Here is a 23,655-nt window from a genome sequence, read left to right as displayed (position 1 = left end):
TTCTTGATTAGCGAGGGGTGCAAGGGTTATGTGGAGAAAGCAGTAGAATGGGGCTGAGAAACTATCAGCCATGATTGAATGGTTGAGTAGACTCGACGGGTGAAATGACCTAATTCTGCTTCAAGATGATTTTGCATAATTCTCAACTGCAGTGAATGTAGAACTGACCTGTGAGGAGGGTGGTGCCAAGCTTGGCCTAAGCCTAACCAGTGTGGGAATCTCATTTATCTGTGGTTTTAATGATCTTCTCATATTTGGACTTTGGTCTTTAATGCATTTGGGAGATCCAGCTTGCATTTGAGAATGGAGATTTATACATCGGTGCTTAGTTTTTCAATACTTGTCTTGGACAGCTCTTGAGTTCAAAACTAAGAGGCATATTTTTCAGGTGAGAGGAGAAAACTTTAGAAAAAATGTAAGAGACCACTTTTTTTACACAGAGAGTGGCTCATGGGTGGAATGAACTGCTAGAGGAAGTGATGGGTGTAAGTACAGTTACAATATTTAAAAAAACATTTGGATAAGTACAATAGGAAAGGTTTGGAGGGATATGGGCCAAACACAGGCAAGTGGGACCAGCTTGTTTTGCGTGGACGAGTTGGACCCAAGGATCTGTTTCTACGCTGTATAAATCTATGTATGACTCTATGACTTGAAGACTTTGGTGGGATTGCCAGTGGGATGATCACAATCCTGCAGTGTAGTTATTTTAAGCACCGCCAGGTGGAGCTCTCATTGTTTATCGGAAATTAAAAATGGCGTCCGTGACAACCGGTAGGTCACGTGATCCATCCGAACGCAACAACCCGTCCCAGAGATGCTCATGATTGACACGGTCATTCACCAATGCCAGCGCCCCTCTCTGCGCGGCCGGACCAATGGGAATCCCAAATGCGTGGGGAGCGGTGATGGTAACCGGAAGGGAGCGGTTCTTCCGGTCCGGGAGTCTTTAATCTGTGGAGGATGGTCGTGGATTGGCGGCTGGGTGAGGCAACCTGGTAGGAAAGTGCGGAGTGTTTTGAGGATTTGGGCGGACGTGTGATGTGCCTGAGATTTTAATGTTCGCTTCAGCCGTGGTGTTGTGGCTCGGCGGCGGCCGGTGATTTGACCGTGTTGCTGGTGTTGTTCCCCCAGGGTGGGCGGGTTACTCTTCGCTCTCCTTTTGAGTGACAGCAAGCTGAGCGAATCGGCCGGCGGTCTATTATCGGCGTCCGTGTTCCGCTGGCCAATGGCAGTGGGCCGTGGCTGTGGCTCTGCGCGAGCTATTTCAGTGCGCTTGCGCAGTGTTACCGGGCCCGGGGGGTGAGGAGCGACCGAGCCGACTCCTCCCCACTCTCCCCCCCCCCCCCCCCTCCCCCCTCTCCCCCCCCCTCCCCCCTCTCCCCTCCACTCCCTCCCCCCTCTCCCACTCCCCCCAAAGCCGAGCCATGACCAGGGCCTTCACCTAGTGCTGTCCCATTCCCCACATCTATCTCCAACCGAGCACAATTCTCCCCGTGCCCGAGCCCCCTCAGGGCTTTAAAACCTGAGCATGACAGCAATAGCAACTTGCATTTAATCACCGCCTTTCACGTTGCTGGAAACTTCCGTGTGTGTGTGCACTGTAGTGTCAAACAAAATCTGATATCTAGCTTTGTAAAGACTTATTTAACAGCTTAATGAGGTTTTTATGAAGTGGAATTGTTGACCTCTGTCGCTGGGTTATTCACTCCTTGAAGTGGTTGATATCTGGTTTGTATGATTTCTGAAAAATCATGAAAATATGGGGTTTGTGAAATTCTGTACCTGTGTGTGTACTTGCGACATGGTTATAGAAGCTTCAGTCCTATATGGAGTGTTGTTTCTTTATACCTCAGTGCTCTGTCTCTGTTGGTGGGTGCCTTCTCAAATTGTTCTTCGGTCTAATTTGTGAAACCTATTACCCTTTTATTTTGGATCTGTCTTTCTACTCAGGTTTACGAATGATGTGATCATTTCTAAGTGGTTCGAGCTTGTAAATAGTTTTGTAATCTTGTGTATTTTTGAAATTGTGTGTATTGTGAATTAGGTTGCAGTCTGTACCAAATACCTCCCAATGTGGGTGTAGGTTGGAATTTATAACCCAGGTTAGAATTTTAGAATAGTAGTGGCTATTTATTCCATCAGTTGAAGGTTTTCATTCATATCAATTGATGCAAAGATAATTTGCTGTTTCCTTCAACTTGAATATTGTGTATTCTGACTTATTGGTTAGATCTTTTTGATTGTTTAAAAAGTGGTTGTCACTTACTTGCATATAGTGTCATATTGTTTTACAGTAGAGGAGGTGGTCCATTGGCCAGTTGGTCTGTGTTGGCCAACAAATGTCCATCTATTCCAATCACTTTCTAGCATTTGGCCTGTAGCCTTATGTGCTATAGTGTTTCAAGTGCCTATCTAAGTAGTTACGTCTTCAGGGTTTCTGTCTCCTACAATCTTTTGTTAGTATGCTACAGCTGGAGAACTGTGCAGTTCTGGTTGTCCCACTAAAGCAAGAAAATAATTGCACTTTCAGGTGAGATGAAATTCACCAAGTTGTTGCGTTGACTGGAGCTATTCTTTTATGAAGTGACACTGGATAAACTTTTTTTTTCCCTTAGGAAAGAGAAAGGTGAGGGATTAGGGATGGGGGGGGGTGAGGAGAAGAGTGGTGTAAGGGGATTCTGATGGAGGTGCAATAATTGAGGGGCATGGACAGGGTACATCAGAAGAAACCCTCTGCATTGAGGTGTCAAATGTGAGGTACTGTAGTTTTAAGACAAGATGGTGTATTAGTGGGATTTGAGGAAGAACTATTTCACCCAAAGGCTGGAGTGTATCTGGAACTCTGTCCAAAAAATAACACTATATGCGGCTTTGTCATAAGCACCTTGCTGTTGTGTTCAGTGCCCTCACTAATAAAGGCAAGTATGCCACAGCCCCTTAACGATCTCATCTGCTTGTCCTGCTACCTTAGAGAATCTATCATTTGGGTACATCTTATCCTATTTCCAAGGATCCTACCATTTAATGTATATTCCCTTGCCTTGTCAGTCTGCCCAGAATGTACTACCTTACACTACACTAACCTGTTCAGTCCATCTGCATTATTGTTTTTTCTATAAAAGCTTTCCTCTTCTTTACCTCACCAATTTTCATGTCATCTATGAACTTAATGATCATACTTCTGACAGTCATGTCTAGATCTTTAATGTAATCAACAAACAGTTAGGGACCCTGCAGAGAGCCCTGTGGTACACACCTGGATGCTGGTTTCTAATCACAAAGTGACCATTACCTTCTGCTTCCTGACACTAAACTGGTTTGGATCCAATGGGCTCTTAGTTTTTTGACAAGGTCTTGCATGTCCCACTGGTTAAAAGCTTTCCTGAAGTCTGTCTCCTGCATTAACTCAAAATTCAATCAAATCTCCTCCCTTAAAAAGCCATACTACTCTAGATTAACAGTGCTTTTCCAAGTGGAGATTAATTCAGTCCCTCAGTGTTTTCCCATTGTTTCCCTATCATTGCTGTTACACTCACTGGCCTGACCACACTTCTTGACTAATGATACTATATTAGCTGTCCTCTGGCACCTCTCCTGTGACCAGAGAGGATTTGAAAGTTGTCAGAGCCCTGCTGTCTCATGCCTTGCCTGCCACTGAAGTCTTGGATATAATCTCATGTCTGGATATTTATCCACTTTCAATCCAATAATACCACTTTCCCCTCAAATGCTAACTTTTGATCAACTATATCGCAATCCTCTGCCTTGATTTCTATGCTTACATCGTCCTTCCTTTTATTGTGAATACAGACTTAGATTTGCATTACTTATTTTAAACCTTATCAGTCTTGTGGCTCTGCACACAGGTTATCTTTTTAGCTCATAATGGCCTTTTTCGTTGGTTTTTCTCTCACTCCTAATATACTAATAAAACTCCTTTTGGATTTTCCTTATTGTTACCAGCCAGTGTTTCCTCATGTCCTTTTGCCACTTTCGTTTCTTAGCAACCCTTCACATTTTCCTTATTCTAGGGCATCTGCTGTTTTTAGCCTTCTGCATCTACTGTAAGCTTTCCTTTTTTGTAAAATCCTTAAGTTCCTTGACGTCCAGAGTTCTTTTGTACCCGTCAGTCACACCCTTTTGCATTTATAGGAATGTTTGGCCCGGCACACTCGCTATTGCCATTTTGAATATTTCCCAGTACTCTGTGGATTTTCCTGCAAGTAGCTGTTGCAAGTCCATTTTGAGCAGATCACCTTATTAAAATAGGCCTTCTCAATTTTCGTCAGGCCCATCTTTTTCCTTATCCAAAATTACCCTTCAATCTCAGTGAGTTATGGTCCTCCTTTTACTGACATGCTCCCCACTGCAAATTCTAATACTTGCCTGGCTTTTTTCCGTAAAGTTAGATCCAGCAGCACTCCCTTTCTTGTGGAACTTGGTGTTGGCTTAAAAAGCTCTCCTCGATACAATTTAAGAACTGCAGCTTCTAAGCCTTTCATAATTGTCTATCCCAGTTAATATTAATAGTCCCATACTATTAATACCCTTCTGAGATTTGCCTGTGTGTCTATCTCGGTCTGACTGCTGTGGTGTACTCTTAAACCCTCCAACCAAAGTGATTGCCCCCTTTTTAAATTTCTACCCATATAGCCTCATTCAAGGAACCCAAGATATCATCCTTTCTCAGTGGTAATTGACTACTTGATCACTATTATGACATGGCCACTTCTCTTTAGCCATCCACCCCAATCTTTCTGAAAGGCTGTGTATCCTGGAATATTGAACTTCCATGTCCCTCCCTCAGTCATGTCTGTGATAGCAATGCCCCTCTCCTATAGGACTTCCTATGTAAGTGTTCTTGTGGTGTACTGGTGATGTCCCTACCTCTGAGCCAGGAAGCCTGGGTTGAAAACCCACCCATTCTGTAAGTGTAAGAACATCACTGAGCAGAATAGATTAGAAAATGTCTAAGACCTTTTATACTGGCTTGAAAAGTTCTCTTGGACACGTTTCTTGGAATTTTGTCCTCTCTGAACTTTTCACATGCTGGACACTCCAAACACTGGAGCCTAAGTATCTTTATGCTTGTGCATGCAGAATATATAGTTATGGAATTACCTTTATTAAAAACCTGCCAAATGGTGTGTGATTTAAACGGTTGGTTTTAAAGTGAACCTTGGCAGAAGTGGAGAGATGTCGGTAGTGAATTGCTGAATTTGTGTGACACAGGCTATCAGTGATTGAGTTGAGAGAAGGTTTTTAATTTGTGGAGATTTTCTCAACCTTGGGTTTTCCTGAACTGCTGTACTACCAAAAGTTTTAGAAGTACAGTAACTGGTGTGAAGAAACATACTAGATAATCTGCACATTGAAATTATAATAAAAAGCAATCTAATACAAAGTAGGTAATCAGATCTGTTTGTCGGTTTGAGGGGATTGATATTGGCCAACATACTAGAAAGACCCCTTCACTTTTTTAATACCTCCATGGGTTTTTTCATCTACCCTATGAAAGAAAAACACTACTGTCTTTTTGTTTTTCTTAAAGCAACATTTCATTGGAATTAGTATTGTAGTTGTCAATATAGACATAAGGATTTTTTGATGCATTTTTGTGTGGAATATAACTTTGTTGTTAGCTTATTCTCAACTGCTAAATTTTCAGATTCCAGATTTACATAGTGAGAGTCTGTTTAGTGGGAGTGATGTGCATGTTTTCTGAAAAAGTCTTTTTAGTTGTGGCACTGAAACCACATTTCAATAATTAATAATGTAGCATAGTTATACTTGTGTTTTCTACATACTGATTAGCCACTGTAACCTTTTGTTTCTGTATACAATGAAGTTACTTTTCAGATTCTGTTAACTAATCTGGATTGTGATGTAAATTTCTGCAAGAATGCCAGTCGTTGCTGCTTCTGAAATTGTGTGGAAGAATGATGCTCATTTGGCAGCTTAACATGCTTGCATTGTTTTAAAAACAACGACCATATCCTGCCAGCAGAATGACAGATGTAAAAGTGCCTGTAATTTAAAGCTTTTTGAATGGGTCAAGATTATCTAATTCCAGTACATTATACTGATGTTGTGGCATACCATGACAGTAAATCTCCTGATGGGATAGCTGCAAGCAGGAGCAGCAGCGCATGTTTCACGTGTGCAGCAGATAACTAAGAATGATTTATGCTAAATGAAATGGCATATGTGCATAATGAATAAATTTGGGGTACTTTATAATCCTACAAAAGTGAATTGTTTTTGATGGCAGTATACACAAATTAGTGTTGTGAACATTGAGAACTGTAACTTTGTGATTCATGCTTCTTCTGCAGCTGTCAGCAAACTTTCTCCATTTAATTCCCCTCTTTTGCCGAAGTGCACAACCTCACATTTTCCTACATTATATTCTATCTGCTAGGTTTTTGTTCACTTGCTTTATCTCATCCTCACTGCTTGTCTTCCCACCTATCTTTGTTATCTGCAAACTGGACTAGAGTGCATTTACTCTTCTCATCCAAGTCATTAGTCCTAAAACTATTACCACTTGTTCTAGATTGCCCCACAAGACAAATATATCTCAAATTTAAAAAAAACTGTAGATGTTAGAAATCAGAAAAAAAATTGCTAGAAAGAACTCGATGGGTCTGGCAGAAGAGTAAATTATGTCCAGTGACCCTTCAGAACAGCAGAAACATAATCTGCGCACCTACCTTGTCAAATCCCTTTAGCATCTTGTATACCTCAGTTGATCTGTCATTCTTAAAAATAGTTTTTATGATGCTTGTCATGGGTACTTTTCAAAATATGTGCTGTCTTCTCAATGCTGTTCTAGCTCAGCCTAATTAAGGATTTAAAACCATTTTTTTCTCATTTCAGTCCGCAATTTTAAAAACAATACTAAAAATTTCCTTGCAGCTAAGAGTCAAATGGAATGATAAACATGTTTCTCTAAATCATCAAAAAGTGTGTATTGTAAAGTTTTAATCACTACTTATTCTCATACTCAAAGTTCCGTTTGTAAAATCTAGATGCTGTTGCCATATTTTCACTTTTATTGATTTTGTATTACACATTTTCAGGGAATTATACATTCAAACACCCATACTTGAAATTCTCAAGTTTACACTTACCCAAAGCTAGAAATCTTATCCTGACTGCCACACCTAACTAGAAAAAGCAGTGTCTTCTGGGGCCCATCAGTGGCAGCTCCATGCTGTCCTGTTGTCTGCCCATTTTCGAACTGCAACCCCCCCAACCCCATCCCCACTTCCTGCTGAACCTCTGTTTTCCAGATAGAGCTTAACTCTTGCCATACCTGCTCATACCCTTACTCTTTCTCATTGCTTTGCAAGAGGATATCTAAGGCTCCAAATGGGAAGAATAAAATAGACTTTTTTTCACCTCCACCTCAGATTGGATTTTCCTCAATTAGGGAAGGACAGGACTTCACAACTTCTGATATGTGCCCTTTACACATGTAGTGATGGATCTGTCCACGATGGCTCACAACCTATCAAGCTTTAACAGGTTAGTTCAAATGAAGCAGAATACACCTTTTAATAGGGCATAGACAGCCCAAAGATCCACTGCCATGACAAATTCCAGCAAAAGGATAGACTGGAGTTGGAATAATGTTGATTAAGGCATTGAATAGAAGGCTGGATGAAGGTACAGAATAGAATAGGATTCAGTCATGGAAACACTGTTAAATAGGTCCAAGGTTTTGAATTCAATGTTTTGGGAAGAGAACTACTGAATGTTATAATAGTTCAAAGTAACGAATATGCAAAACTTTGAGGACAATATGTGAATAGTAAGGTTTTAACCAATTTAGATTTCGTGCATTGAGAATTTTGTAAAATGTAAAGGATAGTGAAGGTGGTGTTTGTTTGGTATGCTTTCCTTTATTGGTCAGAGCAGTGAGTAAGGGAGTTGAGGTCTTGTTGCAGCTGTACTGGATATTGGTTAGACCACTTTTTTGGAATATTGTGTGCAAATCTGGCCTCCCTCCTAGAGGAAAGATGTTATGAAACTTGAAAGGGTTCAGAAAAGATTAACAAGGATGTTGCCAGGGTTGGAGGATTTGAGTTGTAGGGAGAGGCTGAATAGGCTAGGATTGTTTTCCCTGGAGTATTGGTGGCTGAGGAGTGACCTTTAGAGGTTTATAAAATCATGAAGGTCATGGGTAGGGTAAATAGATAAGGTCTTTCTCTGGGGTGGGGGAGACAAGAACTAGAGGGAATAGGTTGAAGGTGAGAGAGGAATGGTTTAAAAGAGACCCAAGGGGCAATATTTTCATGCAAAAGGTGATGCATGTATGGACTGAGCTGCCAGAGGAAGTGGGGGCTGGTACAATTACAGCATTTAAAAGGCATCTAGATGGGTATATGAATAGGAAGGGTTTAGAGGGATACAGGCCAAATGCTGGCAAAGGGGACAGGATTAATTTAGGATATCTGTTGGGCATGGATGAGTTGGACTGAAGGGTTTGTTTCTGTCCTGTACATCTGACTTTAAGTATGTTATAAATTGTGGTCCCAACACTGATCCCTGTGGCACTCCACTAGTTACAGATTGCTATCCTGAAAACGACCACCTTGTCCTAACTGTCTGTCTATTAATTAACTAATCCTGTATCCATGCTAACATAAAACCGCTAACATCATGGTTTTTAAACTTTGTATTATGTAACCTAACATGTGGTACCTTATCAAACACCTTCCTCTAAAAATCCAACTAGGAGCTGTAATGGACAGGGAAGATTATCTGAGTACAACAGGACCTTGATCAGATTGGCCAGTGGGCTGTGTCAAAACGTGGCGCTGGAAAAGCACAGCCGGTCAGGCAGCATCCGAGGAGCAGGAGAGTTAACATTTTAAACATAAGCTCTTCATCATAAATGTAGGGGGAGCCTAAGGGGGCTGAGAGATAAATGGGAGAGGGGATGGGGGTCAGGGAATAGTAGCTAGAAATGTGATGAATATGTAGGAGGATGAAGGTGATGGTGATTGGTTGGAGCAGATAGGTGGGAAGGAAGATGGGCAGTTCACGAGGGCGATGCCAAGTAGGAGGGTTGGATCTCTGATTAAGGTGGGGGGGAGGGGAGGTGTGGAAACTGATGAAATCGACACTGATTCCATATGGTTGGAGGGTCCCAAGGTGGAAGATGAGGTGTTCTTCATCCAGGCATGGAGTGGCTAGAACTTGGTGGTGGAGGAGGCCACACCCTCAATTTCTCTTTTGAATCCTCTGACTTATTTCAGACCAAAATGATAGCCATTGGCACCCCAATAGCTCCAGCTATGCCTGTCTCTTTGGGTACATGGAACAGTCCATCTTCAGCAATTACACTGACACCATTCCTCACCGTTTTTTTTTTTCCTTCGTTATATCGATGACTGTATTGGCAGCCCCTCGTGCTCTCACAAGGAGGTTGAACAGTTCATCAACTTCGCGAGCACCTTCCACCCTGACCAAGTTCACCTGAACCATCTTGGACACCACCTCCCTCCCCTTTGTGGATCTCTCCATCTCCATTTCTGGTGACCGACTCAACACAACCACCTATTTCAAACCCACCGACTCCCACAGCTACCTGGACCAAACCTCCTTCCACCCCCCCCACCACTTTCTCCTCTCTTCTCTCCCCCCTCCCCCCACTCCTGTTAAGAATGCTATCCCTTACTCCAAATGCCTCTGCTCCCGGGAGGATCAATTCCACTCCAGAACATTCCAGATGGCCTCCTACTTCAAGGACTGCAATTTCCCCTCCTGTGTGGTCAACAATGCCCTCTAATGCATCTCCTCCACTTTCCACACTTTGAACCCCAGCCCTCCAACTGCAACAAGGAGGGAACCCCCCCGGCCCTCATCTTCCACCTCACCAATCTCCGGATACAATGCATCATCCTCTGCCATTTCCGCCACCTACAGTTGGATCCCACAACGAGATATATTTCCCTTCCCACCACTTTCGGCATTCTGCAGAGACCATTCCCTCCATGACAGTCTCATTAGATTCACTCCGCCCCTTACTAACTTGCCCAGCGTTCTCGGCACCTTCCCTTCCCACCGCAAGAGGTGTAAATTTGCACCAGCCTGTCACCTCCACCCAAGGCCCCAAAGGATCCTTCCCCATTTGGCAAGATTTTCCTGCACATCCAAACACCTCATTGACTGTCCATTGCTCTTGTTGTGGTCTCCTCTATGTTGGAGAGACAGGATGCCAACTTGCAGAACGTTTCAGAGAACATCTCTGTGGAACACACTTGCTAAACAACCCCAATGCCCTGTGGCTGACAGCTTCAACTCCCCCTCCCACTCTGCCGACAAAATGCAAATCCTGGGCCTCCACCACTGTCAATTCCTAGCCACCTGATGACTGGAGGGAGAACGCCACCTCTTCTGCCTTGGGACTCTCCAATCACACAGCATCAGTCAATTTTCACCAGTTTCCTCATCTCCCCATCTTGAACTGTCCTACACATCCATCTTCCTTCCCACCTATCCATTCCACCCTCTGCTCTGACCAATCACTATCATCCAGGTAAAAATAAGGACTGCAGATGCTGGAAACCAGAGTCTAGATTAGAGTGATGCTGGAAAAGCGCAGCAGGTCAGGAAGCATCCGAGGAGCAGAAAAATCGATGTTTCGGGCAAAAGCCCGTCATCAGGAATTCCTGATGAAGGGCTTTTACCCGAAACGTTGATTTTCCTGTTCCTTGGATGTTGCCTGACCTGCTGTGCTTTTCCAGCATCACTCTAATCTAGAATCGCCATCATTCCTCCTCTTCTCCCCACCCCTCCACCTTCATCTACCTATTGCATTTCTAGGTACCTTTGTCCTCCCTCAGCCCCACCTCCCTCCATTTATCTCTCTGGGTTGGGTTGGGAGGGGGGTGGGTGGGCACATTGCTGATGATGAACTGATGCTTGTAACATCAACTGCTGTTCCTCTGATGCTGCCTGACCTGCTGTACTTTTCCAGCACCACACTTTTAGACACTGATCTCCAGCATCTACAGTCCTCACCTTTTCCTGGGCTTTTGGGCTGTGGAGTGGCAGATGGAATTTAATTTGGATAAATGTGAGGTGTTGCATTTCGGCAAGGCAAACCTGGGCAGGACTTCTACAGTTAATAGAGCCCTGGGGAGTGTTGCTGCACAAAGAGACCTAGTGGAGTCTCAGGCAGACAGAATAGTGAAGGTGGCACTGCTATGCTTGCCTTTTTTGGTCAGTGCGTTGAGTATAGGAATTGAGGCCATGTTGTGTTTGTACAGGACATTGGTGAGGCCACTTTTAGAATTGTGTTCAATTCTGGTCACCCTTCCACAGGAAGGATGCTTAAAAAGGGTTCAGAAAAGATTTTTTTTTTAGTTTAGATTCCCTACAGTTTGGAAACGGGCCATTTGGCCCGACCAGTCTACACCAACCCTCCAAAGTGTAACCCACCCAGACCCATTTCTCTCCAACTAATGCACCTAACACTATGGGCAATTTAGCATGGCCAATTCACCTGACCTGCACATCTTTGGACTGTGGGAGGAAAACTGAGCATGTAGACACTGGGAGAATGTGCAAACTCCACACTCAGTCGCCAGAGGCTGGAATCGAACCTGGGACCCTGGTGCTGTGAGGCAGCAGTGGTAACCACTGAGCCACCGTGCCACCCCAAGGATTTAGAAGGTTGTTACTGAGACTGGAGGAGTTGATTCTGAATATACTGAGGCTGTTTTCTCTGGAGCATCGGAGGCTGAGGGGTGACCTTGGAGAAAGGTTTACAAAATCGTGAGGGGCATGGGTAGGATGCACAGCCAAGGTTTTTTCCTAGGGTGTTGGAGTCCAAAACTTGTCATAGGTTCAAGGTAAGAGGGGAAAGATTTAAGTGACCTGAGAGGCAACTTTTTCAGTGTGATGCGTGTATAGAATGAGCTGCCAGAGGAAGTGGTGGCGACTGGTACAATTGCAGTACTTTAATGGATATATGAATAGGCTGGCAAATGGAACTGTCAGATTGGGATATCTGGTTGGTGTGGACAATTTGGACTGCAGACTGTCTGACTGTTATATTCCCTTTTTATTTATTCTGCTTGTTAGCACCACACAGAATTCGAGTAAATATCTTCAACATGATTTCCCCTTGAAGAAGCCCTGCTCACTCTGCCTGATCATACATATTTTTAAATGCTTGGCTATTACATTCTGTATAATAGAATCTAACATTTTCCCAACAACGTGTTAAACCTAACTTACTTTTTTTTTGTCTGTTTCCCTTTGTTAAATAAAAGGTGTCATATTGACAATTTTAGTCCTCAGGGACTTTTACAGAATCTAAGGATAGTTGAAAGATTGCTACCAGTGCATCCACTGCCTTTGCCTTTGTAGCTGCTTCCTTTCCATATTCTAGGATGCATTCCTCCAGGTCCAGGGGCCCTATTGGTCTTTAGCCCCATTAGTTTCCTTAAGCACCTCTTTTCCGATATTTACTAAAGTTTCTCTTTCTTTTAAGCCTTGGTTGTTTAGTAACTTTGGGATGTTATTCATGCCCTCTACTGCAAAGTGTTTACTCAATTCCTCTGCCATTTCCTGGATCTTGTGGTTTTCCCCTGCCGCCACCTTTTAAAGGGTCAGTGTTCAATTTTTGGCGTCTCTGCATTTTTGTATATTTTTTAAAGAAGCTTTTGATGTCTGTCTTGACTTTACTTCTAAGTTTACCCTTTAGTTTATCCTCTCACTCTTTATTATATTTGCTCATCTTTTGGTTTTTAAAGCTTTCCCAATCATCTGGCTTGACACTAATCTTTGCCACATTTGTTTTTTTTTAATCTTTTGAATTTGATGCTGTCATTAACTTCTGTGGTTGGCTTATCCCTTCCTAGAATCCTCATTCCTCACCGTTTAAAATCTTTACTGTGCGCTATTAACTGTTTTCTTAAACATTTGCCATTATTGCTCAAATGTGTTTGCTAAACTCCTTTCCTAGTCCACTTGAGGCAACTCTGTCCTCATTTCTTTGTAATTGCCCTTACTTAAACATAGCAGCAAGCTTTGCTGACCCAAGTTCTTTCCCCTTGAACTGAATATTATGGTCAGCGTTTCCTCTGGCTGCTTTTACTCTGCTTTCATCTATTAAACCTGACTCATTACATATCACCAAATCAAAATAGGCTGGTACCTGGTTGAATCCACAACTTGCTGCTCTTTGAAATGGTCAACGAATACAGTCCAAATTCTTCCCCACAGTTTCCTCTGCCAAATAAGCTATCACAATCCACACTAAGATTAATGCCACCTGTAGTTAATGTAGTGCCTTTGTTACATATCTCATTATCTCCTGATTTTTTTCTGTTTCACTGTAAAGCTAATATTCTGGGTTCTATAGATTACTGCTACTAGAATTTAGAGGACCATATTATCTGTATTGTCAGAATGTAAAAGTAAAAAGTCTTAACATGCACCATATCTCAAATTGGGTAGTTAATATTGCACACATCTAGTTCCCACAGCAATGGTGGATACTACTTGATCTGAGTGCACACAGGTAACTGAACTAATTAGTACACTTCAATTGTCATGTTGACTCTTAATGTCATTTTTTTCGCAGGCCTGTTCACAATCTTTTGTCAAACTCCTAATCACTTATGATTTATGATGGCTAGCTGGTGTTGTCCTCTGGTCCTGCCGATTTCTCTTTATGCTTTTTTGACTTCTTCCAGCTCTCGACTGTTAAATCTTGTGAATTAGTTCTATTTTTGAAATTAAACTTGAGTGCTTTAAATTGTAAAGTTGCACTGAACTTCAGCAATCTCATTCAATAAAAAGTTAAATATTCTGTTTTTGTAGGTTAAATTTTTCATGTCAACCATGGAGAAAAAAGTTGCTTTTAGAAACTTTAGATCCTTAAATAAGGAGGAATTTGTCAGTGGATCTGTTGGTGTGATGCTCTTTGAACAAGTGTTCTTAAAATAGTTTATTTTTTGGATAGGCAAGAATACAGTATTAGTTTCCCATGACTTCAAATTATGGGAATGTTTTGGAGCCTGCTTCTCCCTATTAACTGTTTAAACCACTGTTAAACCTTCAGGCAAGCAAAGTTTTTTTTTTGGATTATACAGGATCTCCACTGATGTTCCATAACAAATATAATACAGGAACATTCACCAGTGGTGAACGATATCTGACCATATAAATAATTGAGTTGTAAATCTTGTAATATTTAAGACTTAGATCAAATTTCAGCACTTAGTTTGGTCCCAGCTGTTTTTTTTTTTGGGCATGTCTGGAATGGTTTGCTGATAGCTCATATTTGAGGCTATATTATTGTATAACTGGTCCTTTAACTTTGGGATTATGCTTGCAGTATTGTGCACTGTAGATAACCGTCCTGTTGCTGGGGCAACTGCATGTCTTGTCTTGTTCCAACAATGCTTATACTCTAGTTCAGTGTTTTAATTTGAAAATGCACATATTCCCAGTACTTTTCCTGTTCCCTACCCCACTTACAATGTATTATTTTTAACCAGTTTCAGCAATGATTATATACTTTTTCTCACATTTGTGACAGTGAGCTGAAAATAGTCTTTCTATTTTCTGCGCTTGATATTTGTTGTTTTTCTTCAAAAATGTGTAGTTTTGATAAATCTATACATCAATTATAAGATGTGGTTTTTGTCGAAGTCACTAAAACCGCAATTATAGCATTCACTACCTGAATGTCAGTTTTATAAGTTGCTTTTTGATTAAGAATTTGTTCTAGTTCATTTTATACCAGGCATGTTTGTTGCCAGATAATTGCTGCTGATACTGGGAAGTGTATTGTTTTCTCAATTCAATTTCAACTATTGCGTGTGCATATCGTGGGAGGTTAACAATTTAAAATGCTAATTCACATAATTTACAAGTAAGTTAACAGTAGTTTAGTGTTTTTGGTATTAGCTGCTATTTATTTAGCAAATACAAAATCTTAACGTGGCTGTACATGGATTTGGAACAGCATGCGGCATCTGGAATGCATAAGTTGGCTGTAAGGGATAATAATTAATGACTGGCTACTCCTTTTCTGACAAAGTAAGTATTCACTATTATGGGTCTCCAATTCTGTCAGTCTATTCTTGAGAATCTTGATAAGAAAACAAATAAATTGATAGAGTCCTTCTAAAGTCTGGTCTTCCTTATGGAGAGTAAGGGGTGATCTTACTGAAACATGCAAGACTGAGGGAACTTGAACAGGTAGACGTTGAAATATTTCAACTTGTAGGAGAATTTCGAACTAGGAGCCATAGTTTTAATTGACAGTCTCCTTATTCTGTGACTGAAATGCATAGGAATCTCTTCTGAGTGGTGACTGTCTGGAATTGTCTTGCAGAAAATTGTACGAGATCAATTGAAGTTTTTAAAGAGGATATTGACTTTTAAGAGTTAAGGGCTACGGGGAGTTGAGGTCGAGGGCAGATCATTCATCATCTTCTAGAATGATGGGCAGGCTTGTGGGTTGAATGGCCTTACCATAGGAAACCATGTTCGTTCGTTCGTTCGTTCTTTTCAGGAGGAATGTTAAACCTAGCCAAAGTGTTGCCCAATCTTTTTTACTTTGCTCTTCCCAGTTGAGATATTTATATCAATTGTTCCTCTTGTGCTTTCCTTTTTGTATTTCTTTTTTGGGGTGTTGATGTCACAGGTATGGAATACATTATTTATCATCTGTCATTGTCCTGAAGGTGGTGGTGTGTTGCTGCCTTGAACTGCATCTGATGTGGTTACACCCACAGAATAGTTAGATTAAAAATACTGGAAACCCTCTGTCACCAGTGAAGGAACAGCAAGATAGTTTAAATGTAAGTAGGAAAAAAATTTTGTTCGTGCCTAGGTGGATTGTATTACTGACTATATCAAAGATTACAGGGAGAATAGGAAGACTGAAAGAAGATAATGCCTAGTGTTAATGAGTGCAGAATAGAGAATGTTGCTTGTGCCACAAAGTAGCTGGAGATACTCTGATCTGGCAGCATCTGGAGAGAGAAAGCTGAGTTAATGTTTCTGGTTCAGTGGCAGTTCTTCAGAATGGCTGTGATTTCCAGCATCTACAGTTCTTTGGTATTTCGTTTTTAATGTTTGTGACTTTGGATTAGGGCTATTTTACTGTAAAGGATGGGGTTTTCATTTGGAGAGTTCAGAGACCAGGATCGATAAGTTAAAGAATGCGTAAGTTGAAAATGGAAGTGGATTTTGCAGGCTGAATTACGGTGGGTTTTTGAGATGAATAGTTTAGAGGTATGCATAACATACGATGAATGGCTGAGGATCCTGGGATTGTATTCATTAGAGTTTAGAAGGTTGAGGGGAGTTCTAACAGAAACTTGGGCTTAGAAAGGGTGGACGCTGGGAATTTGTTTCCATGAGGCGGGGATACTAAGACCCATGGGCACAGCCTGAGAATTAGAGGGGGTCAATTTAGAGCAGAAATGAGGAGACATTTCTTCAGCCAGAGAATGGTGGGCCTGTGAAATTCATTGCCACAGAGTGCAGTGGAGGTTGGGACTTTAAATGTCTTCAAGTCAGCGATTGATAAATTCTTGATCTCACAAGGAATTAAGGGCTACAGAGAGTATGGGTGTGTGACATTGAAATGCCCATCAGCTATGATTGAGTCCACTACACCATTCAATGGGCCAAATGGCTTTACTTCCGCTCCCATGTCTTATGGTCCTAACTACAATAAACTCTTACCGAGCAAAACTTCAAGACATCAACATCCCTTAAACATTCACACTCTACCTAAAATCCATGTAAAAATACACAGTAATAGCAACTTAAGGAAGGCGGTATAAACATCAGTTATAATTAATTTATAGCATAAATATTCTGACATTGTGGTAGATCGCAGTATTTGAGGCATGTAATCTTTGCTAGTTTATAAAGAGTCCCGGTTGATAAGGTGCCAATTAAAACAAAGTTAGCTGTTTTTGAGTGTTATCCTTTGAGACATTGAATGCGAGAATAATGATTTATCACACTTCTCTGCTTAATGTTTACTTGAAAGGTATGTTGAGAATAATATCCTTAAAAATCAATCTTTGAGGGACTTAAGCTACTACTCTTCCTACTTCTCAAATGTTTGAGATTTAGTTTAGGTGCATCAGCTTGCAGCTATTCACAACATTGCTGTTCCAGCAGAAATGTGTTCACTTTCAGGAAGTCTTGAGATATAGCTTGTAAAGTATGTTTCAAAATTGTTAGGTATGTATTTTTTTAAGGTCCTGTGCATCAAAGGCATAAAACTCACTGACCAGTAATGTAGGGCTTCTTGATCCTGCTTAAATTAGGATAAATTTAAACATGCAAAAGCTTTTCGTAAAGGAATGTACTAGTCCCATGTCATAATCATCAAGTTTCATGGTTGATGTTAATAGCTTTAGTTTCAGCAAGGTAACACTTGTATGGGTAGAGTAATTTAAAATGCTTGATTTCAGAAATCCTTTGAGTATCAAATAGTAATAGTTCTGGGATGACCTAATATTTAGTTGTTGAGATCAGAATTAGGAGGAGAAAACTTAATCAATAGATGACCCATTCCTGACCATGTGATAGAATCTCTAGGCGAAAGTGAGGAGGACTGCAGATGCTGGAGATCAGTCGTGAGTGTGGTACTAGAAAAGCACAGCAGGTCAGGCAGCATCCAAGGAGTAGGAAAATCGACGTTTCAGGAAAAAGCCCTTTATCTGGACTGTCGGGCTTTTGCCTGAAACACAATAGAATCTCCGTTAATACTTATCTCAATAAAAATTTTTAAATTCTGCATGTAATTTCTGTACAAAAAGCAATTTGTAAAATGTGTCTTGGTAGAACCTGCAAATCTGCAGGAAGTTTAATAACGTGCTTAAAGAAAAATTCATTAGTCTCAATCAAAGATTCAGTTTTGAAGTGAAATGTGAATTTCTGTTGCAAATGGATTGCAGGGTGCTAATTATTTTTGCATGGAGTTTTTTTTCTTGCAGACAAGTAATAAGTTTTTGAAAAAGCAAAAGGTTTTGAACTTAAAGTTGGAAGCTACCAATTCGTATTTTAAGCCCTGAGTTGAGAAGGCAGTGAAAGAGAATTTGCCTGGCGATATTAGAAACCGGGACTGTTCTACGTTTTGTTTAAATTCTCCGCAAAGGAATTGCGAGTGAAGCATGACTGGAGTTGAAAAGTCTCAGACTTTTCAAGGGAGCTGTGTAGGAAGCTTTTAACCTTCAACCTTCAATGTCATCAAAGACTTCCTGCAAGAAGTCATAAAAGGGAGGTTCAATAGAAAATTTTAGTCTGGAGAATGAGATTTTGTTTGTTCTTTTTGTTGTAATGTTTGTCATAACCTAAGACTTTGGTTTGAGTAGTGTTTGCCTTAATTTATATATTTGAAACTGTGCAATACTGCAGCTTCATTTTTTTTTCAGTAAACTACTCCAGTATTTGTTAATAGTCAAATGGAAAAATTCAATCTCTATGGGATTGTAACACCCGGGCACAACTTATCACAATTTGATAGTGACTTAACAAGTAAAGATAAAGCTGTTGAACTGGAAAAAGGCAAAGGTCAGTTAAATATGAAGAAATATGAGCCATGTTAATGGACAAACGTTAGCAACTGTTTAATTCGTAAGCACTGGGCAGAGATATGTAGAGCACAAAATAACTACACTTCAACTGGATGGAAAGCTACATTGGCAAGTAGAGTTTGAGAATCGGATTTACGTCAATAAAAAGACTCCAATGATTTGGTGATAATTTAGCTTTGAAAAAAATGATAAAGTACAAAGCGATTAGCTAAATGTGCAAGATTGTGAACTATTGATAGCGTAAATAAAAGGCAACTGTTTCTAGTAGCAAGTAGGACTTGCTAGGGAACTTGTTTTTGAATGGCCATGAAAACGGAAGATGGTGTGGGATAAATATGCAACAAATTCAGTGAGTTGATGGCCTAGTGCTTTTATTGCTAGACTATTAACCCTGAAACCCAGGTTTAAATCCTACTGAATTTGACAAATTTAATGACCATGAAAAAGATGACTATTTTTGAAAAAAAAAACTTCTATCCTTGGTCTGGCCTACATGTGAACTCCCAACTCAGCAATGTGGGTAAACATTGACTGCCCTCTGTGGCCTATCAAGCCTCTCCATTGTAAGAATCGTATGACTAACGGAGTTGTGCCTAAATGTGTACAGTATACAAGAAAATGTAATGAGTTTGTAGTGGAGGTTGAAATTTGCAGGTTCCAATGCAGCTGGGAAGTAAATATCTAAAGACCGGTATATGGGCATGGGGGATTTCTTCCTTTTGTTAAAACCAGTTTAATTTCATTTCTTACTCACTTCTAGAGTCAGAAGGCATAGAATCTGTGTGGGCAGAGTTAAGGGGGTGGGGGAGGGGAAACACCCTGATAAGAATTATGTACAGGCCCCCGAGCAATAATCAGAATGTGGGACAGAAAACAAATTGTATGATAGTGTCTGTCTTGCATGCATTTTCTATTACAATAATGATGGGGACTTCAATATGCTTGTACAGTAGTAAAATCAAGTTGGCAGTAGATCCCAAGGAAAGGAATATGTGGAATGTCTGTTTTATTTTATTGGAGCAGCTTGTGATAGACCCCACTGGGAAATAACCAGTTCTTGAATTGATATATAATGTGGCAGACTTGATTAGGCAGCTGAAGTGAAGGAACCCTGGGGGGGGGGGGGCGCAATGACCACCACGTCATAGAATTCACCCAACAGTTTGAGAGGAAGAGGCTGGAATCGGATGTAACTATTAACGTTAAGTAAAGGTAGCTGCAAAGACATGAAGCTGGAGCTGTCCAATGTTCACTGGAAGGAGAGCCTCACAGGAAAGGCGGGAATTTTTGGAGGTAACCAGGGAGGCACTGCAGAAATGCATCCCAAGGAAGGACAAACATACTTAAGGATAATCCTTAGTATGTTTGGCTGATGGAAATCAGGGATTGTACAAAACCAAAAAGAAACTGTATTTGAAATCTTTTAAAAAAGAAACCAGCAGAGGACAAAAGCAAAGGGGGGGGGGGGAGGAGAAAGAGTAATCTAGCTAGTCATATTTTTCTTAAAAATTGCAAGAGAGTTGTCATCTAAAAGATTAGAAGCAAGGATTGGGAAATTTGACAGTTGGAAAGTGAGGCTGGAGAAGTAATAATGGAGAATGTAAAAAGTGCAGCAGAAGGTATTCTGCATCAGTCTTCATGGTGGAAGACACCAGTAACAACCAGAACTTGAATTGGGCAGAGGTAAGTGTAGTGGCCATCACTTTTTTAAAAAAGGTGCTGGGAGGCTGAAAAGGTCTGAAGATGGATAGGTCATGCAGACTGGATGAAAGGAGGTGGCTGGGGAGATTGTGGAAGCATTGGTGCTGATCTTTCAGGAATCACTGGGGACAGGAAGGGCCCCACAAGATGGGAAATTAGGGGTGTGTTAGCCTGACCTCGATCTTGGTGTTGGTAAGATTTGAGAGTCCAATGTTAAGGATGAGATTGTGGAATACTTGCAGGTGTGTAATAAAATAGTGCTGAGTTTGCATTATTTAAGAGCTCATACAGCTGTATGGCATGGAAACAGACCCTTCAGTCTAACTCGTCCATGCCGACCAGATATCTTAAATCTAGTCCCATTTGCCAACATTTGGCCCATATCCCCCTCAACCCTTCCTATTCATATACCTATCCAGATGTCTTTTAAATGTTGTAACTGTATCAGCCTTCTGCATGAAAATGCCACCCCTCTGGTCTCATTAAACCTTTCCCCTTGCATCTTAAACGTAGTTTTGGAGAAATCCACATTAATCCCGTGAGGTTACAGGGTCCCAAGGTGGAAGATGAGGCGTTCTTCCTCCAGCCATTGACCCCATGGGATTAATGTGGATTTCATCAGTTTCCTCATTGCCCTCCTCCCCCTGTTTAGTCTGATCAGTAGCACTTAAACTTGAAAATGAGCATAAACTGTACGAAAGGAAGTTTTTAAAAATTATTTTGGTCATAAAATTTGAAACCCTAAAGTTTTAAAAAAAGTTGTTTAAAAATGCTTGCTGGATACAAAATTAAATGAGATATTTAATAGGCTACCAGACATTTTTGGCAAATTCTGTGTGGCTGAGAGAATATTTCTAACTGCCAGAAGTTGTCAAAAGTATTTGCTTCCTGAGTAAGAGTTTTTGAAGTTGACAACACTTCCAGGGAGGAGCAGCAAATCAGCCTGACCAGACATAATGGCTGTATAGTGACTTCACAACTCAGTTTTTTCAATTTTAACCTTTTTTTTTCCCCTATCAACGTGTTTAAAGATGTCATTACACACTTCTGGAGGAGGTAGGATTTAAACCTAAGCCTCATAGTTCAAGGGTAGGAATGCTACCCACAAGAGGGCTCCAGAAAGCTACTGCACTTGATTATAGCCAGGTGGTCTCCCATCCAAGTACTAACCATGCCTCAGTCTGCTTAGCTTTGGAGATCAAATCCGATTGGGTTTTTAAAGACTAGTATGGCCTAAGGAAGGACTCTAATGCAATATTGTTTATTTATGTGTCATGTTAATTTCCTGATGTGTTCTTTCATTTGTAAAAATATATTTTGAGCCACTATGACAACATTGTGATCCAGCACAATAGTTTTCAGTGTGTGCATCTGATTTGATAGATCAATTCTATTAACTACTGCCACCAAAGTTGTTTTTTTCTCCTCTAAGGCACTAAGTTCAATTCCTAATCATGAATATTTTCAGTGTTCTCATTTGAGCAGCTGTGTTGATCTTGATCCAATAGTAGCACTTTGACCGGAGTTGTGGGTTTAAGCCCCATTCCAAATTTTTGAGCACAACCTAGGCTGATACTTCAATATTGTACTGAGGAGATACTGCATTCAGAGGTGCCATTTTCAAGATGCAACTTTAGGGTTCCGGACTGCCCTTCTGTCGAACAGGGAATAGATATTTCCTCTGGTGGAAGTGTCCTGACCAATATTTAGCTCTACCAATACCAATGTAACATTACCTGGTCCTAATTCTGTGTGACCTTGCAAACCTTCTGCAAACTGATTCATATTTGTTTGTAACTGTTAGTACATGACTTTCCAAGGCAACTCGTAAACAACTTAAAAACCATGCAATGCATGTTGACATGTTGCTCAAGATGTAAAGGGTGTTTCCAGCATGAAAAATGGCTAGCCATTATGAAAGAGACTCTGATCCTGGTGGTTGACTGACTATAGCAGCAATAGAATGCTTACTCTATGCAAGTATTCTTTGATCTTTGCCTCCTCACTTTGCTACCCAATTACAGTTCGTCTGGAAGGAAATCCTTTTTAAAGGAATTGAGTTAGGAAGAAAATTTACAGATGCATTGTATCTAATTGCAGCTGTCCTTCGAAGAGAAAAGATTTTCCTAATTCAGATGAAGCCTCTTGAGAGCGCAAGTGATGTAACTTGTAATGTTTAATAGCCAGAAAATGATGTTCTATAGATTCTGAAATATTTAGAATTAGTTATTTAATGTCCACCTTACACAGTTTAAAAATTTGAATTTAACATGCCATAAAACTACTACCATGATTTAAATGTTACTACTGATTTAGATGAACAATTTCATAAGTTGTAAGGACCATGTCTCTCATGTTTCTGTAATTTTAATTGTGGACTGAAATGGGAAAAGAACTGTGTTCTAAGCCAACGTTTACTGAAGGATTACTGCACGTTTTTGAAAACAGGTGGCCTGACGATCCTAGTAGGCACTCCACATGGTTGTGGTCCAGGTATTGTTGACAAAGGCCTTCTGCTTGCCAGCAACCATGTGATTGTTCCCAGATAGCTGAACAGCTTGGGCTTGTAAACAAGCTGGGGAAAAGCCATCAGATTTCTGTCCAAGATGGAGGACAGGAAAACCTTGTTAACTCTTCGAACTGTTTTCTTTAAGGTATTTTCAGTGTTGAAACTGATTTCCTTGAATTCTAGGAACAGTAATTACTGCATTTATAAGCTGTTGCATTGTTTTGGCACTTTAGAAGGAAAAGAGAGCAAAACGGTTTTTTAAAAAGGATGAAGAGACAAATCGGTGACCACGTGGGAAGTGAAACAAACTGAGAAGTGAACCTTTGAGGAGAAAGTGAGGTCTGCAGATGCTGGAGATCAGAGCTGAAAATGTGTTGCTGGAAAAGCGCAGCAGGTCAGGCAGCATCCAGGGAACAGGAGAATCGACGTTTCGGGCATAAGCCCTTCTTCAGGAATTCCTGAAGAAGGGCTTATGCCCGAAACGTCGATTCTCCTGTTTCCTGGATGCTGCCTGACCTGCTGCGCTTTTCCAGCAACACATTTTCAGCTGAGAAGTGAACCTGCCTGGCTGCCTATTGTGTGGAATTCTGGTCTCCCTGCTATAGGGAGGATGTGGTGATCCTTTGTAAATCTTTTCTGAACTTTTTCAAGGATGTTGCCAGGGTTGGAGGGTTTGAGCTATAGGGAGAGGCTGATTGGCTGGGGCTGTTTTCCCTAGAGCACCAGAGGCTGAGGGGTGACCTTTTATAGAGGTTTATAAAATCATGAGGGGCATGGATAGGGTAAATAGACAACATTTTCCAAGGGTTGGGGGAGCCCAAAACTAGAGGGAATAGGTTTAAGGGA

General features: G+C 40.9%; 1 protein-coding gene across 3 annotated transcripts in view; it reads left to right on the top strand.

The window, feature by feature from the left end:
* Nucleotides 1–939: 939 nt before the first annotated feature.
* The window catches only part of aktip (akt interacting protein), a 44,449-nt gene continuing 21,733 nt past the window's right edge, over nt 940–23,655 (top strand). Inside the window, exon 1 of one of the 3 annotated variants that reach the window (XM_043706982.2) lies at nt 940–998. The gene's annotated coding sequence lies outside the window, so the exon portion shown is untranslated. Of the gene's footprint in view, nt 999–7,418; nt 7,534–23,655 lie in introns of those variants that run through there. The other 2 variants (XM_043706983.2, XM_043706984.2) reach the window with 2 other exon arrangements.

This window comes from Chiloscyllium plagiosum, unplaced genomic scaffold, assembly GCF_037043375.1.
Source record: "Chiloscyllium plagiosum isolate Xiang-an unplaced genomic scaffold, Cpla_swu_hap1 HiC_scaffold_17, whole genome shotgun sequence".
Taxonomy (NCBI): domain Eukaryota; kingdom Metazoa; phylum Chordata; class Chondrichthyes; order Orectolobiformes; family Hemiscylliidae; genus Chiloscyllium; species Chiloscyllium plagiosum.
This window is presented reverse-complemented; position numbering and strand designations above follow the sequence as displayed.